This window comes from Rhipicephalus microplus, unplaced genomic scaffold (genome assembly GCF_043290135.1).
Source record: "Rhipicephalus microplus isolate Deutch F79 unplaced genomic scaffold, USDA_Rmic scaffold_117, whole genome shotgun sequence".
Taxonomy (NCBI): domain Eukaryota; kingdom Metazoa; phylum Arthropoda; class Arachnida; order Ixodida; family Ixodidae; genus Rhipicephalus; species Rhipicephalus microplus.
Window position 1 is genome coordinate 45,001 of NW_027464689.1, and position 12,500 is coordinate 57,500.

A 12,500-nucleotide genomic window follows, 5' to 3' on the forward strand; every position below is an offset into this window, starting at 1 on the left:
TATGTGATCCGACCCTCAGACAGACGAAGCCAAGGGAAGACCCAAGGCCGCAATGTGCGTTCAAAGAATCAGTGCTCAGTGTGTCCTGCAATTCACACCAAGTCTCGCAGCTGGCTGCGTTCTTCATCGACCCGAGAACCGAGTGATCCACCGCTTAGAGTCGTGAAAAAGTGTTTGTTCAATTCCGTACAGTCAAAACCAAACGTTTCTGGCACTCGGCCAAACAGTGGCCAAGAAGGGCGCTTTTCAGCGCACGCTTGGACTCCAAAACTCTGCCGCGCCTTTTTCGGCTGCCGCAAATCGAGCAAACGGTGTGTTTCGGACGGCGTTTCGCTTTCGCTACTTGCGAGTGCTTTCGTGGTCCACCCCTCTATAAATACTCGGGAGGCGTCGAAGCCGGTTCTCCAAGCCGGACCCGTAGGTATCGTTGTGTGCTCGCTCTCATTGGCCCGCCTAACCAGAAAATGCCTGCGGTACACCCATTTGGATAAGAGTGCACGCAGATGCGGGCCTCGACGGCTACACATTTCCTCGGGCGGCCGCCTCCCGGCCTCCGTGGAGCGCGGGATGCACGGTCCCATCGACAAGCCTCTCCCGTTTTTACCGTGGCGTCGCGGTTCACCACGGCAGGCGGGTCGGTCTCCTCCGCATAAAAAGGGGGACCCCCGCTTTTTGTTCCACGAAATCGCACAAGCTTTTTTCGCATCCACGGTTTGCCACCGCACACCAAAATGCCGATCCGGCTGCCTACTTTAGCCAACAGGTGGAGCCAGGCGCGCCGTACTTGCGCGGCACTTCCCACGTCCACCGAAGTCGGTGCCAAGGACCACTTTCGGCGCCGGAGCCGCGTACGAGCCTACTCGAGGCGGAAGAACGAAGCCAGCAAGGGCCTGGCCGCAAGTGCGTTCAATTGTCGGGACGTCCAAGTCCCTCGTTCTTCCGTGCTTCCTCTTTCGGCAAGTCGTTGCGGCACCTTCCCAAAGCGCGCAGACCCGCTAATCGCGACGAGCGCGACGTGGCCGTGCCGCCTTTCCCTCGGCAGCAAGCAAAACGCCTGGCAACGTCGACGCTCCCCTAACCGCGATCTCGCACCGTGTTTCGTGTGGCGAATTCAAAAGCCGGCCGGCGCTGCTGCAACCATTACGGTCGGTACGCATACGCCGCGGAGGGCGGGACGGTCATCGGAGCGTGCGGTTCCTCCATCGAGTACTGCGCACCTCGGCCGTCGCATCGCCGTGCCATGACCGGCCGCGCGTCAACGCGAACCGGTGCCAGCGAGATCCCTCGCCTGCAAGAACCGACCGGCAGCCTCCGTCACCCGAGGACGCGGAGGCGCTTGCCGCGGACGGCGGGACGGTATGCACTGGTGCACAGCGGACCCGTCACATCGCCAGTTCCTTGACCGACCGCCGACGCTTGTGCCGTTCCTCTCGTACTTGGCAGTCGCCGCGCGATTGTCGGGTCTCGTTCTTGCACGCTCGAACGGTCGGGAGGGCACTCGGCTGGCGTTTCGGGAACGCGCAGCCTCGCCTTCTACCGACGTAACCACGACTCGCCGTTCGCGCTCCGCCGCTCCTGTTTACAGTACTAGGCGGTCCCGCAGCGGTCGGGTCGCGCATTTCGAGCGCTTCGAGCCACGGTGCAGTGGCGGGTCGAAAGCCGACCTATGAGTGCGTTGCGCCGTTTGTACCCGCGTCCGCCACCTGGCCGACCGTCCAAGGTCGCGGTGTTGGCGTCCGCTGGGCGCAACAATTTGTCACGGGGTGCCGCTCCACATTCAGGCAGCCCCGTGGGGAAAAGCCGACCCCGCGTCCAAACGGGGTCAGCGGCAGAAAGTGTCGGGCGCAGACGCAGCTGAGGCGCTCACCCTTCACAATCCGTTAATGATCCTTCCGCAGGTTCACCTACGGAAACCTTGTTACGACTTTTACTTCCTCTAAATGATCAAGTTTGGTCATCTTTCCAACAGACCGGCGCAACCGAAAGGCCGCGCCGGACATCGGTCCGAAGACCTCACTAAATCATTCAATCGGTAGTAGCGACGGGCGGTGTGTACAAAGGGCAGGGACGTAATCAACGCGAGCTTATGACTCGCGCTTACTGGGAATTCCTCGTTCAAGGGGAACAATTGCAAGCCCCTATCCCAATCACGAAAGAAGTTCCACGGGTTACCCAGTCTTTTCAGACAGGGATAAAGACACGCTGCTTCCTTCAGTGTAGCGCGCGTGCGGCCCCGGACATCTAAGGGCATCACAGACCTGTTATTGCTCTGTTTCGTGCGGCTAGGAGCCGCTTGTCCCTCTAAGAAGGTTGTAAGGTGCTGGGAACCCCGCACCTATTTAATAGGCTAGAGTCTCGTTCGTTATCGGAATTAACCAGACAAATCGCTCCACCAACTAAGAACGGCCATGCACCACCATCCACCGAATCAAGAAAGAGCTCTCAATCTGTCAATCCTCCCAGTGTCCGGGCCGGGTAAGTTTTCCCGTGTTGAGTCAAATTAAGCCGCAGGCTCCACTCCTGGTGGTGCCCTTCCGTCAATTCCTTTAAGTTTCAGCTTTGCAACCATACTTCCCCCGGAACCCAAATACTTTGGTTTCCCGGAAGCTGCCCGCCGAGTCATTTGAGTAACTCAGGCGGATCGCTGGTTGGCATCGTTTATGGTCAGAACTAGGGCGGTATCTGATCGCCTTCGAACCTCTGACTTTCGTTCTTGATCAATGAAAACATTCTTGGCAAATGCTTTCGCAGTAGTTCGTCTTGCGACGGTCCAAGAATTTCACCTCTAGCGCCGCAATACGAATGCCCCCGTCCGTCCCTCTTAATCATTACCTCGTATTCCAAAAACCAACAGAACAGAAACGAGGTCTTGTTCTATTATTCCATGCAAGTTTATTCAGGCGACTCGCCTGCGTTGAGCACTCTAATTTTTTCAAAGTAAAAGCACCGGCCATCTCGAGGCACACAATGAAGTGCACCAAGAAAGAACCGGCATGATGTTCAGTCCGAGCCGTCGCATCGGGTAGATGCACTACTCGTCTGGAACTGAGATCCAACTACGAGCTTTTTAACCGCAGCAGCTTTAGTATACGCTATTGGAGCTGGAATTACCGCGGCTGCTGGCACCAGACTTGCCCTCCAATTGATCCTCGTTAAAGGATTTAGAGTGTACTCATTTCAATTACGGGGCCTCAAAAGAGTCCCGTATTGTTATTTTTCGTCACTACCTCCCCGTGCCGGGAGTGGGTAATTTGCGCGCCTGCTGCCTTCCTTGGATGTGGTAGCCGTTTCTCAGGCTCCCTCTCCGGAATCGAACCCTGATTCTCCGTTACCCGTAACAACCATGGTAAGCAAGTAACCTACCATCGAAAGTTGATAAGGCAGACACTTGAAAGAAACGTCGCCGGCTCGTGGCCATGCGATCAGCACAAAGTTATCCAGAGTCACCACACAATACGGGCCGAAACCCGATCGATCTTGGTCTAATAAAAGCACCCGTTACCCAAAGGGCTCCAGGCTCACTGCATGTATTAGCTCTAGAATTGCCACAGTTATCCAAGTAGGAAGAAACGATCTAAGGAACCATAACTGATTTAATGAGCCATTCGCGGTTTCGCCTTATTTCGGCATGTACTTAGACATGCATGGCTTAATCTTTGAGACAAGCATATGATTACTGGCAGGATCAACCAGGTAATCGTTCGACTGCGCGTCCGTCCTCGCCTTCGGCGGGCCGGACGCAGTCTGTGTGCGGCGGAGGCCACCTTCAGGCGCCCCAACACGCTTATTTTGCACTCCGAGATGACGGCGTTCGAGCTCGCTACGGCACAACCTTCCCGAAAGACGAGTGGGAGCCGTGCGGCAAGAAGCACGTTCATGCTCGCTCTTTTTCGTTGCATCGACTCGGTCGCGCCGTGCGGGTTGCCCAAGCCCGCTGCACTGTCGGTGGACCGGCCGGAACTAGCAACGGAGCCGAGACTGCAAAGCCGCCAGACGACGGGTCACGCCCGCGTCTTCGGCGCTTTCGCATCTGAATCGCCCGAGGACGACACGGAACACACCTCGATATCGTGGTAAAACGGCACCGTCCGACAACCAGCCCCTAACGCATCAAGCGGATGAGGCTGCAGACGACTGCCGTGGATTCCCCTGGAGCAGACCCGAGGACACGCTTGACGAGGCCGAAGCCCGCCGCATATCAGACACCCGGTCGCTTTCGCGTACGCCGCTCACGAGAACCCCCACATAATAGCAGCGATAAGTACCCAGACCTCCTTGGGCACTAATACGAGCGTACTCGAGAAAATTTCACCGCGGGTGTGCCCCGAAACGTGTGGCACGTTGAGCGTGCCACAAGTCTACGTCGCTCTCAAACCCGCCGAGGTCGTAGAATTTGCGACCCTACTCACGAAATTCCCACCGAGGATACGGCCGCAAACGTACCGCACCTTGGGTAGGCCACGAGTTTGTGCAACACTACGCTGACGGCACAGCACCGAGGTCGTGCGCGCACGCACGGGAAAATTCCGCCGCGGTTTCTGCCGAAAACGTGAGGCACCACGACTCTCCGCAAGTTCGCGTCGACTGCGAAAGACCGAAGTCGTGAACGACGTGTCCGCTACTCGCCGCCGACACGCTGGACACCAAACGTACAACGACTCGACGGCGTCGTAGAGGCCCACGACGCGGTTTTCCTTAACGACGTCTCGGCGTGGCACCGACAGGTTAGAACGGCCGACCAACGTTCCCTGTCCGCCGTTCGGCTCAGTCGAAGGGCTCGGCGACTTCGGCAACGCTGCGAAGCCGCACGGTGACGCACGCCATGTCCCCATTTTTTTTTTTTTCTTTCTGCGTCTGCCGGGGTGCCCCTATAATAGCAGCGATAAGCACCCAGACCGCCGTGGGTCGCTCGCCCCGGCTGACGTGGTTTTTCGTACTCCTGCGGCGGTCGCCGTCAAGCACGTCCAAATACGCTACTTTCGTGGGCGCATTCACGCTCTTTCGCTTCGCCGGAGTGCCAGCACTCACTCTGCCAAAAACGGCGAACATCCGAGCGGCGGTTCCCACTTTTGCGTCGGCGTCGCAAACCCCGCCCCGGCAGACGAGGTTTGCCGTACTCGTGCGACGGTGGCCGGCGGGCACGTCGAAAGACGCCGATATCGTGCGCGAATTGGCGCACCTTGGCTTCACCGGAGTGCCGCCACTGACTCCTCCAAAAACGGCGAAGATCCGAGCGGCGCTTCCCACTTTCGCATCGGCGTCCCGAACTCCGCCCCGGCTGACGCGGTTTACCGTACTCGTGCGACGGTCGCCGGCGAGCACGTGGAAAGACGCCGATATCGTGCCCGAATCGGCTCCGTTCGGCTTCGCCGGAGTGCCAGCACTGGCTCGGCGAAAGACGACGAACATCCGAGCGACGGTTCTCACTATTGCGTACGCGTCGCAAACCCCGCCCCGGCAGACGCACTTTGCCGTACTCGTGCGACGGTCGCCGGCGAGCACGTAGAAAGACGCCGATATCGTGCCGGAATCGGCCCCGTTTGGCTTCGCCGGAGTGCCAGCACTCACTCGGCCACAAACGGCGAACATCCGAGCGGCGGTTCCCACTTAGCCGTCGGCGTCCCGAACTCCGCCCCGGCAGACGCGGTTGCCGAGCTCGTGCGACTAGCGACCGCGAAGCCGTCTCGCGACGCCGCTTTCGTGCGCGGCTCCCACTGCGACCTGGGTCACCCGAGGTCGACGAGCAAGAAAGAATGTCGAAAAAAATTTTTTTTTTTTTTTGCGTCTGCCGGGGTGCCCCTATAATAGCAGCGATAAGCACCCAGACCGCCATGGGTCGCTCGCCCCGGCTGACGTGGTTTTTCGTTTTCCTGCGGTGGTCGTCGTCAAGCACGTCCAAACACGCCACTTTCGTGGGCGCATTCGCGCTCTTTCGCTTCGCCGGAGTGCCAGCACTCACTCTGCCAAAAACGGCGAACATCCTAGTGGCGGTTCCCACTTTTGCGTCGGCGTCGCCAACCCCGCCCCGGCATACGCGGTTTGCCGTACTCGTGCGGCGGTGGCCGGCGGGCACGTCGAAAGACACCGATATCGTGCGCGAGTCGATGCTTCTTGGTCTCGCAGGAGGGCCGCCACTCACTCCTGCAAAAACGGCGAAGATCCGAGCGGCGCTTCCCACTTTTTCGTCGGCATCGCAAACCTCGCCCCGGCAGACGCGCTTTGCCGTACTCGTGCGACGGTCGCCGGCGAGCACGTCGAAATACGCCGATATCGTGCCCGAATCGGCCCCGTTTCGCTTCGCCGGAGTGCCAGCACTCACTCGGCCAAAAACGGCGAACATCCGAGCAGCGGTACCCACTTAGCCGTCGGCATCCCGAACTCCGCGCCGGCTGACGCGGTTGCCGAGCTCGTGCGACTAGCGACCGCGAACGCGTCTCGCGACGCCGCTTTCGTGCGCGGCTCCCATTGCGACCTGGGTTACCCGAGCTCGACCAGCAAAAAAGAAGGTCGAAAAAAATTTTTTTTTTTCTGCGTCTGCCGGGGTGCCCCTATAATAGCAGCGATAAGCACCCAGACCGCCGTGGGTCGCTCGCCCCGGCTGACGTGGTTTTTCGTACTCCTGCAGCGGTCGCCGTCAAGCACGTCCAAATACGCCACTTTCGTGGGCGCTTTCGCGCTCTTTCGCGTCGCCGGTGTGCCAGCACTCACTCTGCCAAAAACGGCGAACATCCTAGTGGCGGTTCCCACTTTTGCGTCGGCGTCGCCAACCCCGCCCCGGCATACGCGGTTTGCCGTACTCGTGCGGCGGTGGCCGGCGGGCACGTCGAAAGACACCGATATCGTGCGCGAGTCGATGCTTCTTGGTCTCGCAGGAGGGCCGCCACTCACTCCTGCAAAAACGGCGAAGATCCGAGCGGCGCTTCCCACTTTTTCGTCGGCATCGCAAACCTCGCCCCGGCAGACGCGCTTTGCCGTACTCGTGCGACGGTCGCCGGCGAGCACGTCGAAATACGCCGATATCGTGCCCGAATCGGCCCCGTTTCGCTTCGCCGGAGTGCCAGCACTCACTCGGCCAAAAACGGCGAACATCCGAGCAGCGGTACCCACTTAGCCGTCGGCATCCCGAACTCCGCGCCGGCTGACGCGGTTGCCGAGCTCGTGCGACTAGCGACCGCGAACGCGTCTCGCGACGCCGCTTTCGTGCGCGGCTCCCATTGCGACCTGGGTTACCCGAGCTCGACCAGCAAAAAAGAAGGTCGAAAAAAAATTTTTTTTTTCTGCGTCTGCCGGGGTGCCCCTATAATAGCAGCGATAAGCACCCAGACCGCCGTGGGTCGCTCGCCCCGGCTGACGTGGTTTTTCGTACTCCTGCAGCGGTCGCCGTCAAGCACGTCCAAATACGCCACTTTCGTGGGCGCTTTCGCGCTCTTTCGCGTCGCCGGTGTGCCAGCACTCACTCTGCCAAAAACGGCCAACATCCGAGCGGCGGTTCCCACTTTTGCGTCGGCGTCGTAAACCCCGCCCCGGCAGACGCGGTTTGCCCTACTCGTTCGACGGTCGCCGGCGAGCGCGTCGAAAGACGCCGATATCGTGCGCTAATTGGCGCTCCTTGGCTTCTCCGGAGTGCCGCCACTCACTCCTCCAAAAACGGCGAAGATCCGAGCGGCGTTCTCCACTTTCGCATCGGCGTCCCGAACTCCGCCCGGGCTGACGCGGTTTACCGTACTCGTGCGACGGTCGCCGCCGGGCACGTCGAAAGACGCCGATATCGTGCCGTAATCGGCCCCGTTTGGCTTCGCCCGAGTGCCAGCACTCACTCGGCCAAAAACGGCGAACATCCGAGCAGCGTTTCCCACTTTCGCATCGGCGTCCCGAAGCCCGCCCCGGCAGACGCGGTTTGCCCTACTCGAGCGACGGTCGCCGGCGATCACGTCGAAAGGCGCCGAATTCGTGCACGAATCGATGCTTCTTGGTCTCGCAGGAGGGCCGCCACTCACTCCTGCAAAAACGGCGAAGATCCGAGTTGCGCTTCCCACTTTTTCGTCGGCGTCCCGAACTACGCCCCGGCTGACGCGGTTTACCGTACTCGTGCGACGGTCGCCGGCGGGCACTTCAAAATACGCCGATTTCGTGGGCGCATTCACGCTGTTTCGCTTCCCCGGAGTGCCAACACTCACTCTGCCGAAAGCGGCGATCATCCGAGCGGCGGTTCCCACTTTTGCGTCGGCTTCGCAAACGGCGCCCCGGCAGACGCGCTCGTGCGACGTACTCGTGCGACGGTCGCCGGCGAGCACGTCGAAAGACGCCGATATCGTGCTCGAATCGACCCCGTTTCGCTTCGCCGGAGTGCTGCCAGTCACGGCGCAGAAAACGGCGAACAAGTGTTTTTTTTTTTTTTCCTAGAATTTGTGTTATAGAAGGCACATTTGATATCGGACGATAATTTTCAACTTTATCACGCGCACCGATTTTCGTGTAGAGGTTTGCAAGTTTATGGGAATTTCTCCACTTGGAATAATGCGATTTAGTAGTACTACGAGAACTTCATGGATGTACTCAAGGGTACGGGGCAAGTCAGTTACGTCAACACCTGCAGATTTTTTACACTTCAAACTGAAAATTGTTGGTTGTGAGTCCTCGTGTGATATTAAAGGCCGATTCGCTAACACATAGAACAAAGAAAGAAAGGAAGAAAAAACGCCCGCGCTCGCTCAAGAAACCTGGGTTCGCAACAAGTGGCAACAACAAGCAACCGAGCGAGTGCGCCAAAACCCGTGGCGGCCGAACAAACGCGAAGTCCCAACCGCGTCAGCCGGGGCGGCACGGGACAGGAAAAATCACTTCAGCCGGGGCGGCGGGGCACCGAATAAACCTCGTCACCTCGTCGCAGGATAAAAGAGGAAACAAAAAGTCTAAACAGCGTCTGCTGGAGCGAATGCGTAATAAAACAACAACAACAACAAAAAAAAAACACCCGCGCTCAAGAAGTCTGCAATCCTCACAAAAGGCGACTGTGACCGAGCAGCGTCAGCCGGGGCCGTGCGGAAACGGAAAAACCGCGACTACCGGGGCGTCGAGGCACCGAAAAATCCACTTCAGCCGCGGCGAAAAAAAAAACAAAAAGAAAGACGGAGGGGGGGGGGGGAACCACGTCTGCCGGGGCGAAGGAAAAAAAAAAACGCGTCTGCCGGGGCGAGCCCGGGTGCGGCACCACCGGGAAAACTGTGGCAAACAGACATGGCGATCGAGTGAGTGGGCCGCCAGCCAGGCTCAGCCAAAAAGTGCAAAGTCCGAACTGCGTTAGCCGGGGCGGCAAAAACCGCGTCAGCCGGGGCGGCGCAAAAAACCGCGTCTGCCGGGGCGGCACGAAACCGCGTCAGCCGGGGCGGGGCGAAAACTGCGTCAGCCGGGGCGAAAAGAAAAAAAAAACGCGTCTGCCGGGGCAAGCCCGGGTGCGGCACCACCGGGAAAACTGTGGCAAACAGACATGGCGATCGAGTGAGTGGGCCGCCAGCCAGGCACAGCCGAAAAGTGCAAAGTCCGAACCGTGTCAGCCGGGGCGACGCAAAAACCGCGTCAGCCGGGGCGGCGCGAAAACCGCGTCAGCCGGGGCGGCACGAAACCGCGTCAGCCGGGGCGGCGCGAAAACTGCGTCAGCCGGGGCGGCGCGAAAACCTCGTCAGCCGGGGCGAGCGAAAAGGGGGGGGGGGAACCACGTCTGCCGGGGCGAAAGAAAAAAAAAACGCGTCTGCCGGGGCGAGCCCGGGTGCGGCACCACCGGGAAGACTGTGGCAAACAGACATGGCGATCGAGTGAGTGGGCCGCCAGCCAGGCTCAGCCCAAAAAGTGCCAAGTCCGAACTGCGTCAGCCGGGGCGGCAAAAACCGCGTCAGCCGGGGCGGCGCGAAAACCGCGTCTGCCGGGGCGGCGCGAAAACTGCGTCAGCCGGGGCGAGCCCGGGTGCGGCACCACCGGGAAAACTGTGGCTAACAGACATGGCGATCGAGTGAGTGGGCCACCAGCCAGGCTCAGCCAAAAAGTGCCAAGTCCGAACTGCGTCAGCCGGGGCGGCAAAAACCGCGTCAGCCGGGGCGGCGCAAAAAAACCGCGTCTGCCGGGGCGGCACGAAACCGCGTCAGCCGGGGCGGCGCGAAAACTGCGTCAGCCGGGGCGAAAGAAAAAAAAAAACGCGTCTGCCGGGGCGAGCCCGGGTGCGGCACCACCGGGAAAACTGTGGCAAACAGACATGGCGATCGAGTGAGTGGGCCGCCAGCCAGGCACAGCCGAAAAGTGCTAAGTCCGAACTGCGTCTGCCGGGGCGGCACGAAACCGCGTCAGCCGGGGCGGCGCGAAAACCGCGTCTGCCGGGGCGGCACGAAACCGCGTCAGCCGGGGCGGCGCGAAAACTGCGTCAGCCGGGGCGAGCCCGGGTGCGGCACCACCGGGAAAACTGTGGCAAACAGACATGGCGATCGAGTGAGTGGGCCGCCAGCCAGGCACAGCCGAAAAGTGCTAAGTCCGAACTGCGTCTGCCGGGGCGGCACGAAACCGCGTCAGCCGGGGCGGCGCGAAAACCGCGTCTGCCGGGGCGGCACGAAACCGCGTCAGCCGGGGCGGCGCGAAAACTGCGTCAGCCGGGGCGAGCCCGGGTGCGGCACCACCGGGAAAACTGTGGCAAACAGACATGGCGATCGAGTGAGTGGGCCGCCAGCCAGGCACAGCCGAAAAGTGCTAAGTCCGAACTGCGTCAGCCGGGGCGGCAAAAACCGCGTCAGCCGGGGCGGCGCAAAAAACCGCGTCTGCCGGGGCGGCACGAAACCGCGTCAGCCGGGGCGGCGCGAAAACTGCGTCAGCCGGGGCGAAAGAAAAAAAAAAACGCGTCTGCCGGGGCGAGCCCGGGTGCGGCACCACCGGGAAAACTGTGGCAAACAGACATGGCGATCGAGTGAGTGGGCCGCCAGCCAGGCACAGCCGAAAAGTGCTAAGTCCGAACTGCGTCTGCCGGGGCGGCACGAAACCGCGTCAGCCGGGGCGGCGCGAAAACCGCGTCTGCCGGGGCGGCACGAAACCGCGTCAGCCGGGGCGGCGCGAAAACTGCGTCAGCCGGGGCGAGCCCGGGTGCGGCACCACCGGGAAAACTGTGGCAAACAGACATGGCGATCGAGTGAGTGGGCCGCCAGCCAGGCACAGCCGAAAAGTGCTAAGTCCGAACTGCGTCAGCCGGGGCGGCAAAAACCGCGTCAGCCGGGGCGGCGCAAAAACCGCGTCTGCCGGGGCGAAATAAAAAAAAAAAACAAAGAAAAAAGCCCGCGCTTAATCAAAAGAAAACAAAGAAAAAAGCTTGCGCTTAATCAAAAGAAAACAAACAAAAAAAGTTCGCGCTTAAGCCTGGCGGTGGAACCACCGGGGCAAACAGACCTGGCGATCGAGTGAGTGGGCCGCCAGCCGGGGTGAGCCAAAAAGTGCAAAGTCCGAACCGCGTCAGCCGGGGCGACGCAAAAACCGCGTCAGCCGGGGCGGCGCGAAAACCGCGTCAGCCGGGGCGGCGCGAAAACCGCGTCAGCCGGGGCGGCGCAAAAACCGCGTCAGCCGGGGCGGCGCAAAAACTGCGTCAGCCGGGGCGGCACGGAAAAACGAAAACCGCGTCAGCCGGGGCGGCACGGAAAAACGAAAACCGCGTCAGCTGGGGCGACATCAAAATGAGGAAAAAAAAAAAAACTGCCTTAGGACACCTGCGTACACTTTCATGCGTTTGGGCATATCTCTCTGTAACACGCGCGCCCCTCGTTACGCGCGGCACTCTGTTTTCTCCGACACCCATATTTCGGCGGCATGTGGCACGCGCGCCCGTCCCTACGCACGGCACACCGCAGTGCTTTCTCGATATTTTTCTTTTCCTCCAACACCGTCATCTATAGGCTTTTAGTGACCTGTTGCTCGTGGCACAAGTTCGCTAGCTCTGACACCTCTTGCATGCGCACCGTTTTTGCGCACGGTGCTATGCCGCAAAGCACGGCAGTCGCATGCGTTTCTCTCAGGCACCTCTTTTTTGACACAACGCTGTGGTGCTTAGAAACACACGCGCCGCTTTTGCGCACAGAACTCCACCGTACAGCACGGTAGTCACGTTTGTTCCACACGAACAGCAGTGTGCATCGTGCTACGACACTTTGAAAGCTTTTTCTTCCGAGTCTCGACCGCGCTGTTCCTTTCGTACTTGGCGCGATTTTGGGACCAGCTTTGTTTTAAACCCCTACTGCGCGCCGTTCCTTTCGTACTTGGCGCGGTTCAGGGTTTGTTTCGAGCCCTTAGCCGCGCTGTTCCCTCCGTACTTGGCGCGGTTTAGGGTCGAGCTTTGTCTCGAGCCCTCTCCGCGCCGTTCCTTCCGTACTTGGCGCGGTTTAGGGTTTGTTTCGAGCCCTTAGCCGCGCTGTTCCCTCCGTACTTGGCGCGGTTTAGGGTTTGTTTCGAGCCCTTAGCCGCGCTGTTCCCTCCGTACT

The 12,500-nt window shown here is 60.2% G+C and overlaps 2 non-coding genes across 2 annotated transcripts; both read right to left on the bottom strand.

The window, feature by feature from the left end:
* Positions 1–9: 9 nt before the first annotated feature.
* LOC142790678 (5.8S ribosomal RNA) lies at positions 10–162 on the bottom strand. The gene has a single exon (XR_012889691.1). It is a non-coding gene; the product is annotated as a 5.8S ribosomal RNA (ribosomal RNA).
* Positions 163–1,881: 1,719 nt separating this feature from the next.
* Positions 1,882–3,696, bottom strand: LOC142790692 (small subunit ribosomal RNA). The gene has a single exon (XR_012889705.1). It is a non-coding gene; the product is annotated as a small subunit ribosomal RNA (ribosomal RNA).
* Between the last annotated feature and the right edge of the window lie 8,804 nt (positions 3,697–12,500).